This window comes from Diceros bicornis, chromosome 6 (assembly GCF_020826845.1).
Source record: "Diceros bicornis minor isolate mBicDic1 chromosome 6, mDicBic1.mat.cur, whole genome shotgun sequence".
In the NCBI taxonomy this organism is placed as follows: Eukaryota; Metazoa; Chordata; class Mammalia; order Perissodactyla; family Rhinocerotidae; genus Diceros; species Diceros bicornis.
Genome location: NC_080745.1, coordinates 60,393,381 through 60,420,763, shown reverse-complemented (window position 1 = coordinate 60,420,763; position 27,383 = coordinate 60,393,381). Strand labels below are relative to the sequence as shown.

Genomic DNA, 27,383 nt, shown 5'->3' with positions numbered 1-27,383 from the left:
CTCTTTTGTGTTCTTCTGTTGCTGTGTGGCCAAACACTTGTTTTCCAAACATTTGCTCCTTTTCATCTGCCTGTGAATTGCCTTCCTTCCCTTCAGAGTCCCTCACTCTTGCCACCCCCAACATCTTCTGTCTCTAGCTAAGAATGGTACTTAAGGTGAGGGCTTTGGCCATTTTGATCAGTTATTCAGTTTTCCTTGGTTTCTATCATGTACGTATGACATTAAACTTTTGTTTGTTTTCTCCTGTTAATCTTCTCATGTCAATTTAATTCTTAGACCAGCCAGAAGAACCTAGAAACATAGAGGGAAATTTATTCCTCCTCTACAGTACTTACACAGACTTACATGGTAGAGCCTACTACAAACCTAGGCTATATGCTACTAATCTTATGGGACCACTATCACATATGTGGCCATTGACCAAAACATTTTTATTGAGCACATGACTGTACATACACAGTAAAGGTTGAGAATCCCAGTGAACTGAATATTTCCCTGGAAGGAAGCATACAAGTCTTAGGGGACCCTGGTTCCAGCCTCAGCAATGCCATTTGCAGACACTATGTCCTTGGCAAAAGTGCTGAATCTCCAAGGGCCAGCTGCTTCATCATTAAAGTGAGAATAACTTTACCTTAGGCAAAGATAATGGAGGGAATCAAAAGAGTTATGATGGGTGAGAAAATTCTCTGTAAAATGTGTCTCCCTATAAGCATGAGAGGTAAGCATTTTGTAACTGAGATCTTGACAAAAACTTAGTTTTTCCCTTAATATATTAAAAATAACTGCACCAATCAACTTAGAATAAATGTGATGATATCTTTACAGAACATTCCTTTGAACAACCATTATTATTAGGGATCAAGTAATTTATATCACACCAGTGATATTTATATCCTCATGACCACTAAATGTCATCTCCTGTTCAGGTCTGCATGTTGTGGTGGTTCTGTGTTTTGGGTCTGTTTAGTGAAATCTTTGCCTTCCATCCTGCACTGCATCCATACCTGTTGTTCTGTCTATAATCTCCCTTCCTTGCTGTGCATACTTCGTTCCATTATTTCTGATAATGATAGACCAAAAAAGCAACAGAAGCAAGCTGTGTCTGGAGATGACTAGGAGGTGGGAGAAGCCATAGATTCTCAAGCCCTCCTCCCCTAAATTTTCTGAGATTGGCTCTTCCCTCAGTTACCTGAGCAAGTTTCACCTCTTCAGTGATAAAGAGGGGAGAATCCCAATCTTGTTGTTCTTTTCTTGAGAACCAATGGCCCTTTTATCCTTGTAATGAGATAAGGAATCCCTACTTAATATAAAGCCTGTTACTTTGTGAAGAGGGTCAGTGGTCGTGTATATTCAGAGTAACCAATGTTGTAAGAGTTTTGTTTTGTTTTTATAAAATTGTTCTAGAACCAGCTGTGGTGTAAGCCACAGTGCACCACAAGGAGCATCAGAAGGTCTCAGTTCTAACTCCAGCTCTGCCACCTGTGAGCTGTGTGATACTGGATAGCTCTCCTGTTTTCCTAGTCTCCCTTTCCCCATTTAACAAACAAACAATAATAATCTCTGCTTTCCAGTGTTTTAGGGGAGGCTTAATAGTAAAAGGTGTGTAAATTTACTTAGCACCTACTAATTGCTAGATACATGTTTGGTCCTTCAAGATGTATGAGTTATGTTAGTAATTTTATGTTTAAGCAACTGCAATGTTAGTTCAGTACATCAAAGTATCTGACAAATCTTTCCTTTTAAAAGCATCACAGTGTGTGATGAAGCATTGCAATGCAACAAAAAGTCACAAATTCCCAACTGGTCCTCAGCCTAGGATCTAGATGTTGAGAAGTTTTGGGGTCAAATAATTTACTTCAGCATTTCTTAATCCTGGCTACATATTGACGTCACTTCTGGGATATTCTTAAAATAATTACCAATACCTGGGCCCCACTCATAACCAATTAAACCAGAATCTTCATGATGGAGAACTGAAAAAAAAGAACAAGATTAAAGAACATTTTATTTTTATCTTTTTCAGTAGGCCAAAGTCCACGAGAAGAGATAGAGCTGATCTAGCTGATTTACCACTTTGTACGTGAAACAGGCAGGCATTGAAACGAGAGAGTGTTACAAAAGGTTTGGATTTCAAGCTCACGATTGTCTAAGTAAGAAGAGACAATGGATATGGTTGTGGTCCTGGTGCTCTGTCTCTCCTGTTGCCTTCTCCTTTCACTCTGGCCCTATTCCTCTCCCTGTTATTGGAAATATCCTATAGTTAGAGTTTAGGGACATCAGCAAATCCTTAAGCAATGTAAGTGTTATGCTCTCTGGTGGCTTGCAAAGGTAAGGAAATTAATGTTTCCTTTTAAATAAAACATATTTTGGAGGTAAAGTATTAGAATAGATCATGTTACAGCAAACACCCCCCGTGGATTTTGATGTTTCCCTTGCGTTTTTTGTTGATCAGTGTCCAGACAGTGGAATGAAAAAAATGCATTTAGGGAGAGGAGAAACATTTAGCCATTTTAAGGTAGAATAAAAATAACAAAGTGATAAAAGAAGGGAGTATTTTTGTTGTGATGTTTTGCCTGAAGATAAATGACAATGGAAGTGTTTCGTGATTAGAGATTTTACTCAAGATGTTATCTACTGTATATGCTATATAGATATGTTTTACATACATGTTTGTTCAGATTAACCATGAAAATTAAAGTTCTCTGAGAAGCAAATTACACCTGGCGTCAAGAAAGTAGATAAGTGCTCACGATAAACATAAGTGAACAAAAGAATTACTCAGGGCCTCTGGGTGGTGAGAGAATCCTTTTTAACTTGGCAAAAAGCTGCTATCTGAGCACAATGAGTGCTGCAGAATGGAAGAAATTGTTCTTCCATGAGATGCTACAGGTCCTGGCACTGCCTCTGTGGTGCCCGTTCTCTTTCTGTTTTAATAACACCAGCAGATCCCAAACTGGGCTGGGCAGTAGAATCATCTGGGTTGATATTTTAAAATACAGATTTTTAGTATCACAAAAGTATTGAATCAAAATACCAATGGAAAGAAGTTTACAGGTGATCCTGAAGCAGTCAGCTATTTATTGGCCCCAAGGTGGGCATAGGGGACTGATCAATTGCTCAGAAGTCAGAGATCAAGCAATCAGGGTTCAAATTTGGGTCTTTTTTTTATTAGTTGTGGGATGCTGGGAACAAAAGTCCATTTATGGATCTCTAAACTTCAGTTTCTTTGCCTGTAAAATGGGGTAAATAAACCTAGTTCAATTATTGATGTGAGGAGTAACTATAACCTGTGTACCAGGTGTCCTGGCAACTGCCCGGCACTTTAGAAGCCTTCAATAAATGGCAGCTATAACAATCATCTTGTGTTTATGTATAAAATTTAGAATTATTTGAAGTTGTGTGTGACAGAATAAAAACATCAAAGATATGATTATAATAATCTGAATCAGGCACAATATGTACACCAAACAGAGAATACTTTTCTAATATTTGTATCTCCTTTCCATCTTCCAGCTCTCAAAAGTCTATAGCCCTGTGTATTTGGTCTTGAAGCCCCTTGTGGTGTTGCATGGATATGAAGCAGTGAAAGGAGCCATGATTGATCTTGGAGAGGAGTTTTCTGGAAGAGGCCGTTTGCATTTGATTGAAAGAGCTAATAAACGACATGGTAGGTGTGTGTGTGCATATTCAGCATTGGTAATGAGGTGGCCCAAGGATCTCTTCAGCAGGACTTGGCCCAGCCACAAGGCTGCCAAGTGTCAGCTTCCTCATCCTTGCCTAGGACCTCTCTCCCAGTTTCTATTTCCCCTCCTGGTAGGAATCATTTTAGCAATGGAAAGAGATGGAAGCCCTCTCCCTCCTGACCCTGCAGAATTTGAGGATGGGGAAGAGGAGCATTGAGGATTGAGTTCAAGAGGAAGCCCACTACCTTGTGGAGGAGTTGAGAAAAACCAATGGTGGGTGACTGTGTACTCTGTAACTGACTTTAAGTGGCTATTCGATTCTCTAATGATGTCTTGGAAACATTTCAGGGGCAGCCAAACTTTTCATTATGGGTAGCCATCATGTGGAAGAGGGAGGGTTTGAAATAGAGAACCAACGGAACTTTCGCGTATCCATGCTTGTGTGTGTACACTGATAATTGTGCATACAGTGTGGGTATAAAAGGTCACTTAATCTTATTTTGCTCCAGCTTTGTTTGTTTTCAAATCAGTACACCATAAAGATAGAAAGCTTTGAGTCTCATTTCTTCAAAGAGTTAAAGAGCAATGTTTTTCCCATAGCATAATTGAGTCACCTATTCTAGAACATTTCACCAGGGAACACTTGTCAAGTGGACAGGGTGGAAATGAGCTCATCACATCCATGGAGTATGAAACAAGTGGCATGTACTTTCACTTTATTGGACTGTGTTTGTACAGTCAGCCTCACTGACACATCTCAGAGTTCCTTGCAAGGCTCATTCCTACAATTCCCACCAGGCATGATGCTTATCTGTGGTTTTAATTGCCTGGGCATCTTTTAGTGCAGCCCTCATCAATTGTGATTTCTCTGTAAACACAAGAGTATTTAAACACTATCGGCATGTTTTTTCTAATATTACTGATTATTTACTGCATTTATTTTTATATATTTTAAGAAATATATTCTACCTCATAATTCTGCAGAATTCGCAAATATGAGGTTATAAAATGATTTATTTAACTAGATTTAAAGTATTGTTAATAATGCTTTACCTAGTAATCCCTAATTATAAATTGGCTCTAAGGTGAGCAGGAGGTTTCACTTTTGTGAATTTTACCTCCAGGAGCCCTGCTAGGTTCTCACAGTGAAGACTGCAGGAAAATCATCTCTTGCTTCCAGCAGGGGAGGGAAATATAGCCATTTTGAAACAGGTCCAGAGCATTCTGCTCTTCTCAACGAGGACTGCCTTCAAGAGAAACTACTTTCCAGAGCCTATCTACTGATGTTTTATAAGAAACTAACCAATCTCAAGAAAGGTACATACAGTTGCCCCCACTTACTCATGGTTTCGTTTTCCATGGTTTCAGTTACCCATGGTCAACTGAGGTCCAAAAATATTAACTGTTTGGGAAAGTTATTAACTTATTTATTAACTTATTTCTGGAAAGCTCCAGAAATAAAAAATTCATAAGTATTAAATTTTGTGCCATTCTGAGTAGTGTGATGCAATCTTGGGCTGTCCCACTCTATTCCATCCAGAATGTGAATCATCCTTTGTTGCTGTATCCGTGGTGTATACCCTGCCTTCCTTTTAGTCACATAGTAGCTGTCTTGGTTATCAGATCAACTGTTGCAGTACCACAGTGCCTGTGTTCAAGTAACCCTTATTTTACTTAATAATGGCCCCAAAGCACAAGAGCAGAGATGCTGTCAATGCACATATTCTCTTACTGTGCCTAATTTATAAATTAAACTTTATCATATGTAAGTATGTATAGGAAAAAATATAGTATATATAGGATTTGATACTATCCGTGGTTTCAGACATCCACTGGGGGTCTTTGAATGTATTCCCTGTGGATAATGAGGGACTACTGTACCCAATTCCAGACTTCACTAACCTTCCTGTCCCACCTAAGGCAGGGGGGCTGAGAAGCACTTGGGAAAGTCACAATCCAGGGGCACAAGCTCGCTAAATATTGAGACCTATTCAGAGGACTATAGAGTGCTTCCCTATCCCCACATTTTACCACCACATCACTAAAATCCTATTTACTGCAGTTCCTTTTACATCATGTCTGGCATTCAACAAAGAATTACGAGATATGCTAAAAGATGAAAAAACATGGTTAGAAGATACAGAGTAAGCATTAGAACCATATTCAGATATGGCAGGAATGTTGGAATTATCAGACCAGGAATTTAAAATAACTATGATTAATATACTAAAGGCTCTAGGGGGAAAGCAGGTAATATGCAAGCACAGATGGGTAATGTAACCAGAGAGATGACAATTCTAAGAAAGAATCAAAAATAATGCTAGAATCAAAAACACTGCAATAGATATAAAGAACGCCTTTGATGGGCTCATTAATACACTGGAAAAAAAACATTGAAGTTGAGGATACATCAATAGAAACTTCCAAAATTGAAAAGCAAAGAGAAAAAAGACTGAAAAATATGGAACAGAATATCCAAGAACTGTGGCACAACACGAAAGATGTAACATATGCATACTGAAAGTATCAGAAACAGAAGCAAGACAGAAAGGAAGAGAAGAAATATTTGAAGCAATAATGACTGCTAATTTTCCAAAATTTGTATTGGACACCAAACCACAGATCCAGGAAGCTCAGAGAACACCAAGGTTAATATACAAAGTCAATTGCTTTCTTGTATACCAACAATGAGCAACTGGAAATTGGAAATAGGATACCATTTATGTTAGCATATAAAAATGAAAACTTAGGTGTAAATCTAATAAAATATACATAAGGTCTATTTGGGGAAGTTAAAAAAACTCTGATAAGAGAAATCAAATTAGAGCTAAATAAATGGGCAGATAGTCCATGTTAATGGAGAGGAAGACTCAATATTGTCAAGATGTCATTTCATCCCAACATGATCTATACAATGAAATCCCAATTAAAATCCCAGCAAGTTATTTTGTGGATATCAACAAACTAATAGTAATGTTTCTATGGAGAGGCAAAGACACAGACTAGCCAACATAATGTTGAAGAACAAAGTCAGAGGACTGACACAATCAAACTTAAGGACTTAATATAAATTTGCAGTAATCAAGACAGTGTTGTATTGGTGAAAGAAGAGACAAATAAGATTAATGGAAAAGAATAGAGAGCCTGGAAATAGACCTATACATACAATCAACTGATCTTTGACAAAGGAGTAAAGGCAATTCAATGGAGAAAACATAGTCTATTCAACAATGGTGCTGGAATCACTGGATATCCACATGCCAAAAAATGAATCTAGACACAGGCCTTATACCCTTCACCAAAATTAACTCAAAATGGATCATAGACCTAAATGTAAAATGCAAAACTATATAAACTAATAGAAGATAACGTCGGAGAAAATCTAGATGATCTTGGTTTTGATGGCGACTTTTTAGATTCAACACAAAAGGCACCATCCATGAAAGAAAGAATCAAAAAGTTGGACTTCATTATAATTGAAAACTTTTGCTCTGTGAAAGACACTGTGAAGAAATGAGAAGACAAGCCAACATTGGAAGAAAATATTAACAATAGAAATATCTGATAAAGGACTTTTGTGCAAAATATACAAAGAACACTTAAAACTCAACGATAAGAAAATGAACAACTGGATTATAAAATGGGCAAAATACCTCAACAGACACCTCACCAAAGAAGATACACATATGGCAAGTAAACATATGAAAAAATGCCCAACATATTTGTCATTAGGGAATTGCAAATGAAAACAACTATGAGATAGCACTACATACTGATTAGAATGGCCATAATCCAAAACACGGACAACAATGAAGTCTGACAAGAATATGGAGCAACAAGCACTCTCATTCATTACTTTTGAGACTGTAAAACTGTACGGCCACTTTGGAAAACATTTTGGTGGTTTCTTACAAAACTAACCATATTCTTGCCACATAATCCAGCAATTGCACTCCTTGGTATATACCCAAAGGAACTGAAAACTTATGCTTGGAGAAAAACCTGCACAAGGATATTCATGGCAGCTTTCTTCATAACTGCCAAAATTTGGAAGCAACCATGATGTCCTTCAATAAGTGAATGCATAAACAAACTGTGGTACACGCATATAATGGCATATTATTAGCTCAAAAAAAAGAGCTATCAAGGTGCAAAAACATGGAAAAACGTATTACATTTTGCATATTACAAAGTGAAAAAAAGCCATTCTAAAAAGGCTTCATATTGTATGATTCCAACTACCTGACAGGTCTCCTGACCTGTCATTCAGGAGAAAGGCAGAACTATGGAGACAATAAAAATATCAGTTGTTGCCAGGCATTAGGGGGAGAGAGGGAGGAATAGGTCTAGCACAGCGGATGTGATTTTTAGGGCAGTGAAACTATTCTGTATGATACTTTCATGGTGGATACATGTTATTATACATTTGTCAAATCCATAGAACATGAACACCAAGAGTGAACCCTAATGTGAACCATTGATTTTGACTGATATTAATGTGTCCATGTTGGTTCATTGATTGTAACTAATGTACCACTCTTGTGCAGAATGTTGATGGTGGGGAAGTCTGTCTGTGTGTGGGGGGGAAGGAGTATATGGGAATACTTTCCACAAAATGTTGCTCTGAACCTAATGCTATATTTTAAGAAAATTGCCACTTTAATTTTAAATTCCTCCCTCCAAAATAACAGGTACCTTGGGTTAGAAGGGCATAAATACAGGCAATGAACATGAATGGAGTATTGGAGAAACCATTATTAAATTAGATATGATGGGATGATCAATTCATGTTTCAGGGAAAAGCAATATGTTGATTTTATGTATGCTGAATTTACCTAATTAGGTAATTTCTATGTAAATATTGCTTTGGAGTTTCTAGAATTACCATTTCCTGTTGCCTCAAAGATCATGACTTTTATGTGTATATTTTAATGATATTAAAAATATATTTCCAATTCTTTAGCCTCACCCTGTGATCCCACTTTTATCCTGAGTTGTGCTCCCTGCAATGTGATCTGCTCCATTATTTCCCACAATTGTTTGATTATACAGATCAGAAATTTCTAAAATTGATGGAAATAGTCAACAAAAACATCAGGATTCTGAACTCTCCATGGATCCAAGTAAGGCCAAGATCCCTTTTTTGTGAGAAATCATTTATGCTAATTTCTCTGACAAGTCCAAAAATCTATGTGGATCAAGATGTGAGGGGAATGTTTGAATACCACTGTCCCACCCAGAGCTTAATGTCATGGAGTGGACATCTGGGAAAAATAGTCAAGCCTTTTATTTTACACACAAGTGAACAAATGCCCAAATATAGAGCTGGGATTCAAGCCCATTGGCTCCCTGTCCAGGTTTTTCTCAGTTAAACCCCAAAGATCAGTTTCTGTAAAGTATTTTGGTCACTGTCCAACAGCATGCCCGTTGTACTCAGTGGCCATCCAGGCCAATGGTTTTTTCATTAAATATTGTTTTCTCTTTTAGATCTGCAATAATTTTCCTGCTCTCCTTGATTATTTCCCAGGAACTTACAAGAAATTTCTTGAAAATTATGCTAACTTAAAAAGTTATATTTTGGGGGCAGATCCAGTGGTGTAGTGGTTAAGTTCAGTGCGTTCCACGTCGATGGCCCGGGTTCATGAGTTCAGATCCCGGAAGCACACCTACATCATTTATTAAGCCATGCTGTGGAGGCGACCCACATACAAAATAGAGGAAGATTGGCACAGATGTTATCTCAAGGCCAATCTTCCTTAGGCAAAAAGAGGACATTTGACAAACAGATGTTATCTCAGGGCCAATCTTCCTTGCCAAAAAAAAAAAAAAAGTTGTATTTTGGAGAAAATAAAAGAACACCGAATATCCCTGGACATTAACAATCCTTGGGATCTCATTGATTGTTTTCTGATCAAAATGGAACAGGTAAAATGTTAATGACAGCTAAGTTATTTGATTGCATTTGCATTTTGTGATTCATTGATTAGTTCGATAATTAACAGGTGTGATGGTTAATTTTATGGGTCAACTTGACTGGGCTAAGGGATGATCAGATAGCTGGTAAAACATTTCTGAGTGTGTCTGTGAGGGTATTTCTGGAAGAGATTAGCATTTTAATCAGTAGACTGAGTAAAGAAGATCACCTTTATCAGTTAAGGGTGATCCAATCTGTTGGATCATTAACCAATCTTTTGAGGGACGGAATAAAACATAAAGGCAGAGGAAGGGCAAATTTTTTCTTTTTGCTTGAGCTGGGGCATCCAACTTCTCCACTTCTTGGGTATTGGCACTCCTGGTTCTCAGGGCTTTGGACTCAGAATAAATTATACTGTTGTCTTTCCTGGGTCTCCAAATTGCAGATTGGAGACCGTGGGTTTCTCAGCCTCCATAATTGTGTGAGCCAATTGCTATAATAAACCAATCTCTCTCTCTTTCTCTTCTTGCTCTGTGTGTGTGTGTGTGTATATATATATATATATATCATATTGGTTCTGTTTCTCTGAAAAGCTCTGACTAATAATGTAGGGACTTTTAAAGGGTCAGGCAAGTACTTCTGCAAAACCACATCAAATATTTATTGTGTACATGGACCCATACTGGGCATCATGGAAGATTTTAATATGAATTTTTTAAAAATTAGAATACATGGATCCTTTTCATTGAGTGCTAATAATCTGCCTGAGGATAAACAGAATGAATACTTCAGGTGAAATGGGAATATTACAAACATGATATAAAATACAAAATATCAAGCCATAAAAAGAAGATGAAAATGATTATTATATCATTTGTATAATATATGGGGAGTGAGGGGAAGGGTTTAACCTAGGTTGGCTTCCTGAACGTCATGAGGTTTGATGTAGATCCTGAAATACTTGAAGTGAGGGTCAGGGGAGGGAATTTCAGATAGGTTGAATAGTGTAAGAGGAGATTAGAAGATGTATTTGGCAAAGAGATTAGGTAAATGGAAAAGAGACAATTTCTTTTAGAGTAACCACAAATGAATTGGGGCAGATATGGTGCTGTGGGTTGGTGTCTCTCAAGTAACCTGTAAACCTGAATGCTGGCATGGAAAGTTTTAATTTGATTAGGTAGATGTAAGCCAGAACAAGAATTGAATGCAGATAATTATCAGGGAAAATTAACCTGGGAGTTTGTATAATGATCTGTATGTTGAGAATGGAGCTCAAGGACCAACTGGAAGACATTTCATGTCCTTAGATTTTTTTGATGAGAGTCTGGACCATAGAAACATAGAGGAATCTGAAATAAAATCACGATTGTTCATCTCATGGAATTCTCATATTTTAGGAAGAAAGTCAACTGTGCAGTCCCATGGAAGTCTAAGTTGAAGCAACATTTTAGAGGAAACTTTTCAGATAAAATTAGGAAATGAAGAATTCTACACCCGATAAAGTCATTAGATTTGGTTAGAATTTGTGTTAGAGGAGCCTTATAAGAGAGCGGTTTTAGTAAAGAGGGGAGGAAGGGAGCCAAATTATAAGGATTTGTGGGGGAAATTTCACTTATGAGACCAGATGTCCTATGTGAGAACCTTAACCAAGGAAGGTAAGATTTGGATGGTGAATTTGAATAATGCTATGTTCAAGTTTAAAATCTGAGTGAGAAGGGTAAGACGGAAACCATAAGTACAGCTGTGAGGTTGCAAGCTCCTGGTTGAACAGAGGAGAGGCAGAATCCAGAACACGCTGAAAAGAGCTAATGCTGGAGAAGGAAATTCCTTCCTCTGAGGTCACTATTATTTATTTAAGCAGTTTTTAGCAATGGGAAGAAATGAAAAATCATTTAGGGAAAGATAGGAAATGAGTCACAGATGCTGAAGGAGATGACATTCAAAGAATTATCCCTGGAATTTGGGCTGGACTGTTCAAATCACTTGTTTGAGATTGAATGCAGTGAAGAAGATGTAATTGTTTGAAGAAACTGGAGGGAAGAAGCACATTACTCCCACAGTCTGCTTTATCTCCTGCTAGGACAATGATTCTTGCTCTTCTTGGGGTTGAGTTATTTTGAGAATTTCATTAAAGGTGTTGACACCTTCCCATAAGAATGTACCTACATGAGTTTTTGGAAGTTTACATGCATTTAGAAGGGGATTCCTAAATGCTATGAAACCTCTCCATTAATCACTTCCATTAAGAAGGGCTGTAAAGTCATTGATATTTCAATTACAAATGGTTATTTTCTCAATACTGTATTTAAAACAACATTGTTTCTCTGCCCTTAATATTTAGAGTATAGCTTACGTTTTTGGTAGCAGCTTTATTAATATCTATTCACATGCCATACAATTCCCCATTTAATGTATACAAATCAATTGTTTTTAGTATATTCAGAATTTTTCAACGATCACCATAAACAGTTTCAGAACATTTTCATCACCACAGAAAGAAACCCCATATCTTTTAGCAGTCATCCCCCATATCTCCCCAACCACTCCAGCCCTAGGCAACCACTAATGGTACTTTCTGTCTCTATAGATCTGCTGTTCTGGATATTTCATATACGTTGAATTTATGAGTGATCTTTTGTGTCTGGCTTCTTTCACTTAGCCTAAAGTTTCCAAGGTTCATTCATGTTGTAGCATGTTTTATACTTCATTCCTTTTTATGGCTGAATAATATTCCATTTTATGGGCATAAAACATTTATTTATCCATTTATCAGTGGATGGACATTTGGATTGTTTCTACCTTTTTGGTATTATGGATAATGCTACTATCAACATTCATGTACAAGTTTTTGCATGAAAACATATTCTCAATTCTTTTGGTATATTCCTATGGGTGGAATTGCTGTGTCATATGCTAATTGTATGTTTAACTTACTGAAGAAACACCAAACTGTTTTCCACAGTGGCTGCATCATTTTACTTTCCCACTAGCAATGCATAAGTGTTCCAGTTTCTCCACATCCTCACCACACTTATTATCTGTCCTTTGATTATAGGCATCCTAGCGTGTTGTGAAGTGGTATCACATTGTGATTTGATTTGCATTTCCTGATTGTTATTGATGTGAGCATCTTTTTGTATGCTTACTGGCCATTTGTATAGCTTCTTTGTAGAAATGTCTATTCAATCATTTGCCCAATTTGTCTTTTCATTATTGACTTGTAAAATTTCTTATATATTGAAGATACAAGATTCTTATTAGACATATGATTTGCCAATATTTTCTCTCATTTTCTGGGTTGTCTTTTTACATTCTTGGTGGTGTCCTTCGAAACACAAGTTTTTGATTTTCATGAAGTCCAATTCATCATTTTTCTTTTGTTGCTCAACTGCCTAATACAAGGTCATAAAGAGTTACATCCATGCTTCCATATACTTTAAACTTTTAAGTTTAGGACTTTCAACTATTTTGAGTTTACTTTTGAATATTGTGCAAGGTGGGGGCCCAAATTCACTCTTTTTCCTGTGGATATTGCCCCAGCACCATTTGTTGAAAAGACTCTGTTCCCAATGAATGGCTTTAGCACAAATGTCAAAAATCACTTGACTATACATATTAGGGTTTATTTCTGCATTGCCAATAATATTCCATTAAACCATATGTCTATCTTTATACTGGTACCACAGTGTCTTAATTACATAGCATTTTAGTAAGTTTTGAAATTGAGAAGTGTAAGCTGTCCAACTTTGTTCTTCTCTTTCAGGATTATTTTGGTTATCCTGGGTCCCTTGAGTTTCCATATGAATTTTAGGGTCAGCTTGTCAATTTCCAAAGAGAAGCCATCTGAGATTTTTATAGGAATTACAATAAATTTGTATATAATTTTGTGAAGTATTGCCATCTTGACCATATTAAGTCTTCTCATAGATGAATATGGGATGCCCTTCAATTTATATAGGTCTTCTTTAATTTCTTTCAACATTTTTTCCATAGTCCAGATTAATTTTTAAGAGACTTTATTTTTTAGAGCATTTTTAGGTTTATAAAAAAATTGAGATGATGGTGTAGAGATATCTCATATACTCCTACCCCTACACATGCATAGCCTCCACCATTATCAGCATCACTTACAAGAATAGTACAAATTTTACCAGATATGAGCCTGCATTGACACATCATAATCACCCAAAGAGCATACTTTACCTTAGGGTTCACTCTTGGTGTTCTACATTTCATGGGTTTGAACAAATATATAATGATATATATCATATAATATCATTATAATATCATACAAAGTATTTTCAATGCCCTAAAAATCCTCTGTGCCCTGCCTATTCACCCTCCTCTTTCCCTGGCAACCACTTACCTTTTTATTGTCTCCATAGTTTTACCTTTTCCAGAATGTCATATAGTTGAAATCATGTAATATGTAGCCTTCTCAGATTGCCTTCTTTCACTTAGTAATATGCGTTTAAGTTTTCTCCATGTCTTTTCATGGCTTGATAGGACATCTTGGTTGCTTTCAAGTTTCATTTTTCAGGGTAGTAATGTAAATGGAATTGTGCTTTTAATTTGAAATTCCACCTGTTCACTGTTGGTATATAGGAAAGCAATTCACTTTTGTATGTTAATCTTGTACCCTGCAAATTTACGTGCTTATTAGTTTGAGGAGTTTTTTTGTTGATTCTTCCAGGTTTTTGATGTAGATGATTATATCATCTGAAAACAGTTTTATATGTTCCTTTCCAATATGAATACTTTTTATTTCCTTTTCTTGCCTTATTGCATTTGTGAAGACTTCCAGTGTTTTGTTGAAAGGAAGGATGAGACGGGCCGTCCTTGCCTTGTTCCTGATCTTAGTGGGAAAGCTTTGAGTTTCTTACCATTAAGTATGATGTTTGCTGTAGGTCTTTTTGTAGATAATCTTTATAGAGTTGAGAAAGTTCCCCTCTATTCTAAGTTTATTGATATTATTTTAATACTGAATGGGTGTTGGATTTTGTAAAATGCTTTTTCTGCATGCATTGATATGATCATGTGATTTTTCTTTTTTAGTCTATTGAAGTGATAATTACATTAATTGATTTTTTAGTGTTGAACCAGCCTTGCATACCCTAAGATACTAAGATAAATCCCACTTAGTCATGGTGTATGATTCTTTGTATACATTGTTGGATTTCACTTGCCTGCTAAAATTTGGTTGAGGAAATTTTCATCTATGTTTATGAGAAAGATTGATCTGTAGTTTCTTTATTGTACTTGCTTGGTCTGGTTTTGGTATTAGAGTAATTCTGGCCTCATAGAATGACTTAGGAAGTATTGCTTCTGCTTCTATCTTCTGAAAGATGTTGTACATTATTGGTATGATTTCTTCCTTAAATGATTGATAGAATTCACCAGTGAACCCATCTGGGCCTGGTGATTCCTGTTTTGGAAGGTTATTAATTATTGACTCAATTTCGATAATAGATATAGCCCTATTCAGATCATGTATTGCTTCTTGTGTGAATTTTGGCAAATTATGTCTTTCAAGAATTTGGTCCATTTCATCTAGGTTATCAAATCTGTGGGCATAGACTTGTTCATAATATTCCTTTATTATCCTTTTAACATCCATGGGATCTGTAATGATATCTCCTCTTTCATTTCTGATATTAGTAACTTGTTTCTTCTCTTTTTTACTTAGTTATCCTGGCCAGAGGCTTATTGATTTTACTAATCTTTTCAAAGAACCAGCTTTTGGTTTAATTGGTTTTCATTATTGACTTCCTATCATAATTTCATTGATTTCTGCTCTAATTCTTATTTTTTATTTTGCTTAATTTGGATTTAATTTACTCTATTTTTTCTAGTTTCTTATGGTGAATTATTAGATTCTTAGATTATTGATTTTAGATCTTTCTTCTTTTAGTATATAAGATTAATATGCTTTCAATGCAATAAACTTCCCTCTAAGCACTTCTTTGCCACATCCAACAAATTTTGATAACTTGTGTTTTGATTTTCATTCACTTAAAAATATTTTTTAATTTTTTGAGGCTTCTTCTCTGAACCATGTGTTATTCATAAGAGTAGAAATAGGGCCATAACCAAAGCTCAATGACTTCCTATCAAAGGGTTTTCCACTCTATTCCAAGGCTTGGTTTCCATAAGGTATTCTGGAACTTTCAAAGAAGTGCCCATACCATTCAGTAGTGGTTTAAGAACCTTGTTGAAAAGCATCCATTTCCATGAGGTTTCCCTCCGATCAACACTTCATAGACTTGATCCTCAAACTAGTTATCTGACCTTACCCTGGGGAGCAGGAAGCACCACCTGGAAGAGAGGAAATGTGGGTTTGGGGGATGAATAAACTTTGGGGAAGTGATACAGCCAGGAACACATTGAGTAGAGCTGGGTTTGGATACTCCAGTAGGGACCTTAGCAGTCTTTACATATCTGGGTTGGGGATGCTAGAATGATTGGTTGTTTGAACCAGAGGCACATGTCACAGTTTTATCCTGTCCCGACCTGACATGCTTTGCACTGGTACTCAGCCCTTGCTCTTTTGTACATATTTCAAGAGTGTCATGAATGCTGTAAAGCCTCTTCATTACTCCCAGAGTAAGGAGGGCTCCAAGTCCTCTGATATCTGAATTACTGGCAGCTGTCTCCCCAATAATATATTTAAATATAACTTAATTATTCTAGGAAACATTATTTTATTTTTATTCTAGGTTAATTTTGGTAAGCCAGGTGTAAGAAACCACTGAATCTCCCAATACCCTTGGGAGATGGATGTATTCAGGGGAACTTAGATTGTTGTTTCTCTATATTGGGCCATATATTGGGCAAGTATTTTGTCAAATAATTTCATCTAATCACTCCCAGAGAAAGCACAATCAATGCTAAAAAAATTTACCAATGACAACATGATAATGATTGTATCTGACTTTTCTGATTCTGAGACAGAAATAATGAACTCAACTCTGAGATATGGACTCTTTCTTATGTGGAAACATCCTAAGACCACAGGTTCAATAACACAAAAAATGAATTGGAACAGAACAATAGAATTATGAAAGTTGTAAAGACATGCATAGTCCTCACCTTCATTCATTTTCTTAAAAGTGTCATGAACATTAAAATTATGTGTCCCTGGCTGTCTTCTGCTCAATTTAGTGGCAGGTCTGGAGACAGGAAATAGAACAAAGGGAAGAATGATAGGAAAAACTGAAGGGCAGAGTGTAGAGTAGGAGATGTGATAATTTTCCCAAATATGTGCAGAATCCCATTTCATGAGAGTGATTTGGGACAGACACAGCCAGTTTGAGTTGTCTTAGGGGTGAGTATTTTTTTCTTAAGTGGTGCCCACTTTGTTTGTCAGTGTGGATTCTTTCAGAATCCATTATGCACAATGAAATGTTCAGAGTAGTGTTCCACTGCTGGAGTTGGGAAGATAGATACTCTACTCTCCATGATGGAAGAATGAAATAATTTCTGGAATTCTGTGTGAAATAATCTCACAGTATTTTGCAGTCTGAGAAGCATTCTAAAAGTGATATTTAGGAGAAGCGAACTGCTATGAGTGACAAAAGATGTAGGAAAGCAAATTATTCTGGTTATGTGCTTACCTTTACCAGTGTGTTGTACATTTTCATATGATCTCATGTTATTTATTAGCGCCCTTTCATTTCCACTTAAAGAACTCCTTTCAGCATTTCTTGTAAGGCAGATTTAGTGGTGATGAATTCCCTCAGCTTTTGTTTATTTGGGAAAGTCTTTACCTCACCTTCATTTCTGAAGGATAACTTTGCAGGGTACAGAATTCTTTATTGGCAGATTCTTTCTTTTGGCACTTTCACTGTATCATCCCATTCTCTCTGGTCTGCAGGGTCTCTGTTGAGAAATCTGCTAATTGCCTAAGTGGGGTTTGCTTTTATGAGAGAAATATGTTTTCTCTTGCTGATTTTAAAATTTTTTGTCTTAAATTTTAAACAGTATTATTATATATGTTTTGGAGAAGATTGTTTAGGATTGATATTTTGGGATGACCTATTAGCTTCATGAACTTGGTTGCCCAAATCTCTTCTCAGATTTGGGAAGTTTTCAACCATTGTTTCTTTAAATAACCCTCCACCCCTTTTCCCCTCTCTTCTCCTCCTGGGACTCCCATGATGTGTACATTATTCCTCTTGATAGTGTCCTATAAGTCCCATAGACTTTCTATATTCCATTTCATTGTTTTTTGTTGTTGTTGTTGCTCCTTTGAAATGATAATTTCAATTGATCTGTATTCTAGATCACTGATTCTTTCCTCTGCGTGTTCCAGTCTGCTGTGGGAACCCTCTATTAAATTATTCAGTTCAGTCATTCTATTCTGCAGCTCTAAAATTTCTGTGTGGTTCTTTTTTATGTTTTCTATCTATTTGTTGAACTTCTCATTTTCTTCTTTTATTCTTTCCTGATATCATTAAATTGTTTATCTGCGTTCACTTGTAGCTCTCTGAGCATCTTTAGAACAATTACCTTAATTCTTTGTTGGGAAATTCCTGGATCTCAGTTTCTTTAGGGGAAGTTACTGGAGATTTACTGTAATATTTTAGTGGAGTCGTTTTTCCCTGATTCTTCACGATCTCCGAAGATTTTCATAGGTGTCTGCACATTTGAAAACATGATCACCTCTTCCAGTCTTTATGAACTGACTTCGGTAGAGAAGACTTTCGCCTGTGGGTGGGGGCATGCTGGAGTATGCTGTGACCCCAAATCAGGTGGTGTAGGGTGCAAAGTATGGGAGTCTATGACAGCACATTGTTGGGGGGTGTGATGTGTCTTCAGCTCAGGCCACAGATGTCCACAACATTGACACCTGTGTGAACCTTAATGAGCACTGGCAGGGGTCCACAATGGCTGCCACGTCTGTAGGAGTCTTCAGTGTTGCCTTCAAGGCTTGTAGCTAGAGGCTAAGTCAGGCTCACTGGTGGCCAGAGCTGTTGGAGTGCATACACTCAGCCGAAGGGGCTAGCTACAGGTCCTATGTTGGGGCAAAGGCCAGGTGGAGACACACATGTAGTGTGTAGGGGCCAGTGAAAGTAGCAAGGATCAGGAACTCTAAGGGCTCACTGGCAGTGGCAGGGGCCTTGGCTGTGAGCGTGCCCTTCCATGACTTCACACTCTCCCCACTGTGTGTGCACTGCAGTGAATGTCTGTGATGGGGATTAGTCCGTGAGTGTGCATGTGAACAGCTAGAGGGGCTAGGTCCAAGTGTGTGCCCAGCACTGGATGTCAGCCTGGGAATCTAGCTTGGTGTCTTGCACTCACGCAGCAGCAGAAGCCTGAGATGGCTTCTGGTTTGGTTTTCAGACTCTAGCTGGGGTTGGAGGCAGGGAGCCTGGAGGAACTCCAGCATCTGATATCAGCAAATGTGAATACCTGTGGGACAAACAGTGATGTCATTGTGTAGGGGGTCCAAGGTGGATGTTGCTTTTCTTGATAGTGAAGTCTGCTAGGATTGTCTGCTGAGAAGGTCACTGTTAACTGCATCGCTCCCACTGTGTGGCTGCTATTAGCAGCCCCTGCATTTCTTCCATTTTCCTAGCCATCTCTATATATCCCAGCTTTGCCAGTCTGGATGGGGTGAAACCGAAGCAGGACCTTTGTGTGATGACCAGGAAGGCTGAAGAAGCTAGTTCCCCACTTGGTCTTCCTTTCCTGGTAAGGGGAACTCTTTCTAGCTGGGAAATTTCCTCTTGGCACTGAGAAATGCCAGCTTCGGGGATGGGAGGATCTTTGACACACATTCATGCCTGTCCTCTACCTACCCTCAAATAAGAATCCTGGCCAGCGTACCTAGAAAATAGATACTGTACTCAAATATTCCCATATGTGATTTATTAAGGATTTTGATGATGACCAAGAACAAAATGCAAAAGAATACATCTAGTATTAGTAGCTCAGTTTCTTTTTGAGCTCTGATTGAGGGTTTCAGGCAAAAGAATTCTGCTTCCTAAACTTCGATGTCCCCACCATCTAGGGTAAGACAGGTTTATCACTAACTTTCACAACTTTTCAGCTATCTCATGTTTGTGTATAAGGGAGTTAGAATTTAAAAGCAAGTGTTTCCTGTGTTCAATATCATGTTTAAAATTTCTTCACATTCAGGTGATTAAAAAATCTCATATTTGAGGAAACAAAGACCCTTCAACTAGCAGCTCTGATGTTAACCCACTGTGTGACTATATGCAAAGGTCATTGCCTCTCTGAGCCATTACTACATTGATCTTACAACAAGAAAGTAAAGAATTTCATCAGATGGTGTCTAAGATCTATTCCAGCTCAATTATTTCCATGTTTTCTTCCTTCTTTGAGGAGTAAAATGGCAAAGCATATGAGCCACTAGAAAGGCTGCGTAGACAGAGCTAAGACACAAGATCTTCTGCAAAGGGATTGCTCTGAAGAGAGACAGTGAGAAAGAGATAGAGAGTGTGTGTGAGAGAGATAGAGAAAACTATATATATATTATATACATAGTTTTAAAATCTGCTCTTCTTCCAGGACCAGAAATGTCATGAGGCAGTGTATATCAGATATGGGATTGGACTGCTAACTGCATTTCAGTGAAATCTAGTTCTTTTGAATCTTTGAATCCTGGATTCCTGAAGTTCTAAAGATTACAAAGGGACAAACTTTGCTGAACTCTCATTTTTATTTACCAATGGTGAAATTATTGACTTAGTAACAGTTTAATTTTAAACAAAATTTTTAATGCCAATGTGAGACTGCAAGATACATAATTACTCAACACATGTTTGTGGAATGTCATTGAACTGAAACACTTTCCAGTGCAGAGTTCACAAGTTATAAAACCAGAGTTGAAGTCCTAACTCTGTTGGAAGTGGAAATTTGGGTGAATCTCTTCAATTCTGACTCTCATTTTCTTCATGTATAAAATGCATAAAATATACCTGCCTCGTGGGTTCATCATAAGATTCAAATAATAAGATATTCACAAAAGTGCTTCATAAACTTCACAGAATGCTACAAATAAAAAGAATTATTCTTTTTGAATTACAGAAAGTAATTTATTTTCTTTTTAAAAAGCACATTAAAATTCTAGGCATTTTATTTAAAAGTCTAATAGTCATTTTACAGACTTTTTAAATTAGGTTCCTTTGTGTGGTATAAAGTGGCACTTGGATAGTATTACCTTTAGAGGCTTATCTAAATCTATTATGTTCTTGTCTGTGGAATCTGGACATGGTGGTCTTTCCAGACTGAAGTGTTTTTGATGTAGTTATTTCCCCGTTCTCTACCCTAAGCTCTCATACCTGGTGACTGCTTATTAGCCTTGCTTCTCTGCTGCTGCAGAAGCTATGGAGGGAAGATCTTGTCTCTCAGGACCTCCTGCTGACTTCCTCTAGATTGAATCTTCCTGCTGCAGGACTGAGCACAGTTCATCATCAGCAATGTAGAAGATTAAGCAACATTGGAAGTCCTGTACTGGGCTCTATATGTGCATGGCTGCTAAGATGGGGACTTCTCTGCCTCCAGGCTGCTGTTGTATGGGCACTCATTCCTTCTTTTCTGAAATTATAATTGGCATATGTGTTGTGTCAGGTGTCCTTGGTTCAAATTCCAGCTCTCCACTTATTTAGCTAGGCTAGGAGGTATATGATTCTTTTCAAGGTAATACAGCCTCAACATTTCTGTCACAAAGCATTTTTTGAAGATTAAGTAAACTAACAGGGTGGAAAATATCTGGTACAGAAGAGCTTCTAAAATATTTCTTCATTCAATCTTGTGGTGTTGATTATATGCTTGTTGTATATTGATGTAGCTATATTATGAAATTGAGACACTTAAATATTCAAAAAAACTCTTATTTTGGATAATTGTAATCCAAAGTAAATATCCAAATTTATCAAAAATAAATGTTATTGATGTACTTGGTAGCGATGAAGAACCTTCTAGAACTATTATCCATACCACTTCACGTTGTGGTTTTCATCATTGTTATTTTGCACTTAATTTTTGATACACAGGATTTGCTTTTAGTCTTAATAGAAATGTTGTATATGAGAACCTTTGTTATAAACTGAGTCTCATCTTTATAAATTCCTTTTCCTCTCTAGAACTTCTTAGGATTTTGTTTTTGTTTTTCTTCACGTACTCAGGTTTCAGAAGATTGTGGGAGTGTGGTTCTTCATACCATGATCCTGCTTAGAACTTGGTGGATCCTTTAGATTTTTCATCAGTTTAGGATAATTTTCTTTGCTTATTTTTACATTCAATTAATTTTTCTCTTTTCTTGAAACTCCTATTGCGAATTCACTGGAACTTCTAGAACTATTGTCCATACCACTTAACTTTGTTTATAGTTTTCATAATTAGTATTTTGCACTCTATTCTTTGGGAAACTCTTGTTTTCCCAATATTTTCCTGCTAAAAAAATCAAACCACTGCTAAATTTTGTATATTACTCAGCATATCTGTTTAGTTAAAAAAATATATTTGCACTCATATTCTCTAATTACCAAGAACTTTTCTTTTTTAATAACTTGTTCTTCTGATATGGCTAAATTTATCAGACAATATTATACTTATTTTAACATTTTTTCTGTTTTCTCTAAGTTAACTTCTTCTGGAGTTAGTATTCTGATTTTTAAATTTCATGTTAGTTATGCTGTTGGATTTCCTCAAATATTGTTCAACCCTTGAATTTTTTTTCATATATGTGAGTTTCTAGACACTGTCAAATATTTACTATATTGAATGTCAGAATATATTTCCTCACCCAAGTGAGAACTGGCAATATATGCTCTGGTTATAGGACCCTCATTGGAAATGGATGTATAAGGAGACAGATGGGTAACTGCAGCCAAAGGACTTTCCACTTTTGTTTTTGAGTGATTTCTTTCCTTGACTTGGTAGGTTCCTGTCTTCCATCTACTGTCTGTTGACCCTGCACCCCGTTTGGGACTAAGTGGTGTCAGGACTCCTGACGTACAGAAAAGGGCTCTGTCAAGAGAATTGGGATATGTCTACTCTTCTCTAAGACAAGACTAGCTCTCTATACCCTTCTGTTTACCCTGCCTCCTCCTTTCTGTCTCTGATTTTGGCCTTTCTCTGGAACTTCTGGGAAAAGGCCCTAAGAGTGCACTTCTTTCTTCTGCTCATATGATGATGAATTCTGACACAAGAGACATTCTCTTTCATTATTTGTCGAGATAATGAATTCTAGCCCTCTTAAAATCTTATAGCCTTCAAATTCACTATTAAAACATGGCCACCGCTGAAGAAGTGAGAGTTATTTTTAGTTGGGATTTCCACTGCAAAATTAGATATTTATTAATACTAAGGTGACTATTTTTGTTTTAATCTCTCCTGGTAGGCCATAGTGCACCGAAGATAAAAAACTAGTTATTCAGAAGTCCAAAGACTTAGTGCAGTCTTGGTGATCAGCTTGCATGTGGTGTTTATAAAATCTTTGGGTTTGGAGTTTTCAATTGCACATCAGTTGATCCCTTCACAGCCCTGGTGATTTTTCTTGCTTGTTTGATTTTCCTTTTTCCATGGAATCGAAGCTATGGAGAAAGCAAGCTGCCAATGGCCCCATTCATCTATCAATCATTGGAAATATTTTACAGACAAATACTAATAACATCAGCAAATCTATAAGCAAATTTTCTTGCAATTGTTTGCAATAAGTAAATAAGACAGCTTTATTTCCAAATATAATATGGTCTTAGACACCATGTTTTAAAGAAGAAATTTTAAAGGGAAGTGTCCATTGAACACCCAGACATGATTTTAAACAGTATACACATAGAAGGCTGCTAGAAGGAAATGAGATCCATGAGATGACTGTTGACATTGTGAAAAGTAGGAATTCCCTGTCCATATTGTGACCTAGGTCCCTTTTTAGTAATTAGTCTTTAGTGAACTCTAATGGAAATGAAACAGCTTTCAATTTAAAAAAATCTACTGATTTACAATTCAAAAAGCTAAAAATTTCCTAAAAGCACATAGTGATTTGAAGCCAAGGAAACAACTAAAGATTCAGAAATTTTCAGTTTCTATATATTTGGTCAATGAATGAAGGAATAAATGCTCTACTCCTAACTATTTATATACCAACAGCTCTCTAAATCTCAAAGGAATTATCTGAAATCTGTCTTTCCTGAGACAGTTAGTTACCAAAGCACTAGTTCTGGAAGCTCCTTCCTCCCATGTTTTTGTTACCGAGCAAGGGCTTGCTGTCTGATGCACATAGAAGCCAATACTATGGCACCCACTTTTGAGAAAAGAAAGAGCTTTATTGCAAGGTTGACCAGCAAGGAGACAGGAGGCAAGGTTCAATTCAAATCTGTCTTCCTGAGCTGAAGCAGGGACAGGCATTTAAGGAGTTGGGAGTTGGAGTGGTTATGCTAAACTCTAGCTTGGCATAGTCTGATTGGAGGATGGGAGTGTGACAGTCTTGTAAGTCCAGTGTGCTACAAATCAAGGGGCCCCTTGCTTCTCATTAGGTTCCCCATTCCACATATTTTCATATTGAGTTCTGTAGTTAGGGAACCTTTGGTTCCTAGGCAGCTTGAGGTCATTTGAGGAGAAGGTTTCCATCTTCTTAGCATGCTCCAGCTACATGACTTGCAGTTTGTGCTCATTTCTTCTGCAAGATAACTTTGATATATTGTTATTGACGCAATAGGATATGATATGACCTGGTCTATGATCATTACATTTTGGGCTGTGGATTCGAAGAGATCGTATCAGCACACCAGCTCATTCACTTGTTAACTCAGAGTCTTGGGCAGGTTTTTAAAATCTCTCTGAGCTTTAAATTCCATTTCTTTTAAATGTGAATAGTAATTATTTTGAATATATTATATATTCAACAAGTTATTGAATGCCTACTTTGTATGAGGAACTATTTAGATGCTAGGGATTTTTAATGGTGAATAAAAAAAAAAGAACTTAGCATCATGGAAATTACAGTGTAGAAGGAAGGCAGGTATTTATGAAACAATCATGAAAGTAAGTATATGACCACAAACCAAGTAACATGGACACAGTAGAAACAGGAAAGAAGGGGCCGGTCCCGTGGCATAGCGGTTAAGTGCGTGTGCTCCGCTACTGGCAGCACAGGTTTGGCTCCCTGGTGCACACTGACACATCGCTTGTCAGGCCATGCTGTGGCGGCGTCCCACATAAAGTGGAGGAAGAAGGGCACAGATGTTAGCTCAGGGCCAGTCTTCCTCGGCAAAAAAGAGGAGGATTGGCATGGATGTTAGCTCAGGGCTGCTCTTCCTCACAAAAAGAAAAAAGAGAGAGAGAGAAAAAAGAGAGAGAGAAAAAAAAAAGAAAGAGGAAAGAAGCCCACTGTGGTGTTGCATGGATGTGAAGTGGTAAAGGAAGCCCTGACTGATCGGAGTGAGGAGTTTTCTGGCAGAGGCAGTTTCCCAGTGTTAGACAAAATCACCCAGGGATTAGATATGCTTCTATTTGGGGGAATATGTGTGGATTTGTAAGTTGCAAAGACTTCGAATAGGCTAAGGAATTGAAAAATTATAAGTATTTAGAGAAATTTATGAAAATGTCATAATTGCAACATTTTCTATAAAGGATCATTAATCCATATTTAAAATTATAAAGGTGACACAATGTCTCCATGAAACATTAAATGCAATGAAAGCAAATTATCTAACCACTAATGCTTTCTGAACTTGTGACTAAGCCATATTCATTTAAGATAATGAGAAAGACAGAGAGAAAAGAGAAGGGAGGAAAATGACTGAACTATCCTATTCACCAAACATTTTGCTTTCGGGCCTGAGTCGTGGTTGCCAAGAGACAATTTTAGGAAACTTAGATATACAGTATGCATGGAACCAATGTACCTTTAGAATATTTCCAACCTTGCCTTCAGTCTTCTATTCTTCTAAAAAAGTGTAAGAAATATTTGAATCCTATAGAATAAAGAGCATAAAGCACAAATATGCTCTGAAAAGAGGATCCTGGTGAAACACATGGTGAGTATGGATTGGAATTGATATTAGATAAAGCTTTTAAACTAAGTACTTGAACTATCTTCCATTTGTTTTTGGAGCTGGCCTTAAACTATCCCATCCTCTGGTGGGTCACTGGGTTCTTGAAAAAAAAAGATAAAGCCTGAATGGGGTCATTTCCTCCTCTACATTGTTCTTTAATATCTTTCTGGACAATTTTCTTATGAGCATTGCTTTTCCCCCTGATCTTGTCATTGCTCTGGAAGTCTGATATTGAACTTTCTTATGTTCAGATCACATCTCATGGAAGAGATTCAACAAATAGAGGGGGAATGTTAAAATGTGAAAGGCTGTGGCTATGTCCCTTCTCTGAGGAATAGATTTTCAGGAGCTTCTTTCCAATACACAAGTGCTGTTTCTCCTTCTCTTGAGAATTGACTCCTCTTGTTGCTACTACAATTCGCTTACAATGCACAAATGTCAGCCCTGAAATTTTAACCTATGACTTGGACTCATCATGATTTATTAGCTGTGTGATCATAGAGCAAGCATTTTGCTTCTGTGATCTTCAACATCCTCATCCATATAACGGCGTCAAAACACTTGGTTCACAGAATTATTCTGAGGTTTAGAGGAGCTAATGGAAGAGGAGTTTAGTAACATGTAAACCCGAGTGTCTTGACAGTAAGATACTAAGCTTAGTTAAGAATGGAGGCAGGTAAAGTAGGGCTCAATGGGAATTCCTGAGGCTGGAACCACTTTATCTACATCTCTGCTTAAGCATCATTATCGTTTTCCAAGATGAGGACTCTCAGCTGCAATTCATGGCAATGGAAGTTATTCTTCTCTATTTTTTTTTTGTCCTGATAGGAATTATTTTGAGCAGAGGAGAAATATGGAAGCAAATCTAGCATTTTTCCCTCACGGTTTTGTGGAATATGGGGATGTGGAAAAAGAATATTGAAGACAGAATTCAAGACAAAGCCTTGTGTTTGGTGGAAACATTTGAAAAAACAATGGTGTGTATTTCTTTATGTAATTAATAGTAATAATTTGGGCACACAAATGCTATTACAAATAGACTACAGAAGATATGATGGCTCAAGTATAACACCAGTTTACCTTTTTTTTTTTTTTTTTTTTTTTTTGTGAGGAGATCAGCCCTGAGCTAACATCCGCCAGTCCTCCTCTTTTTTTGCTGAGGAAGACGGCCCTGGGCTAACATCTGTGCCTATCTTCCTCCACTTTATATGGGACGCCGCCACAGCATGGCTTACCAAGCAGTGCGTCGGTGTGCGCCCGGGATCCGAACCAGCGAACCCCGGGCCGCCGCAGCGGAGCGCGCACACTTAACCGCTTGCGCCACCGGGCCGGCCCCAACACCAGTTTACTTTTTGCTCACAAAGAGTAGTAAGAGGTGAATTGGTTAACATAACAGCCTTTTCAGGCACCAGGTTGATAAGGGTTTTATATCAACATGTGTCTTCCAGTGTCACCCTGGATTCATCTTTTTGCATAGTAGTAGAAGGAGCACGGAACAAGGAAGAGAGCAAATAGTGTTTTTAATAGGCCGGGTATGGTGGTGGCACGCAAAACTTCTTTCACATTCCATGGGGGGTAATCAGTCACAGGGCCACACCTAACTGTAAGAGGAGCTGGGAAATGTGCTTATCTGTGTGCACAGGAAGAAGATGAAAACATGGATTTTGGTAAAAACTAAACAATTTCTCTAGCAACTTCTTGAGAAACATCACAAACACTTCACAATACATGTATGCTAAGTTATTATGCTGTGTACCTTAA

General features: G+C 37.3%; 1 pseudogene; it reads left to right on the top strand.

Annotated features, from left to right (window-relative positions):
• The first annotated feature begins 2,163 nt into the window (after nucleotides 1-2,163).
• LOC131407612 (cytochrome P450 2C9-like) overlaps nucleotides 2,164-27,383 on the top strand; it is an 85,960-nt pseudogene continuing 60,740 nt past the window's right edge.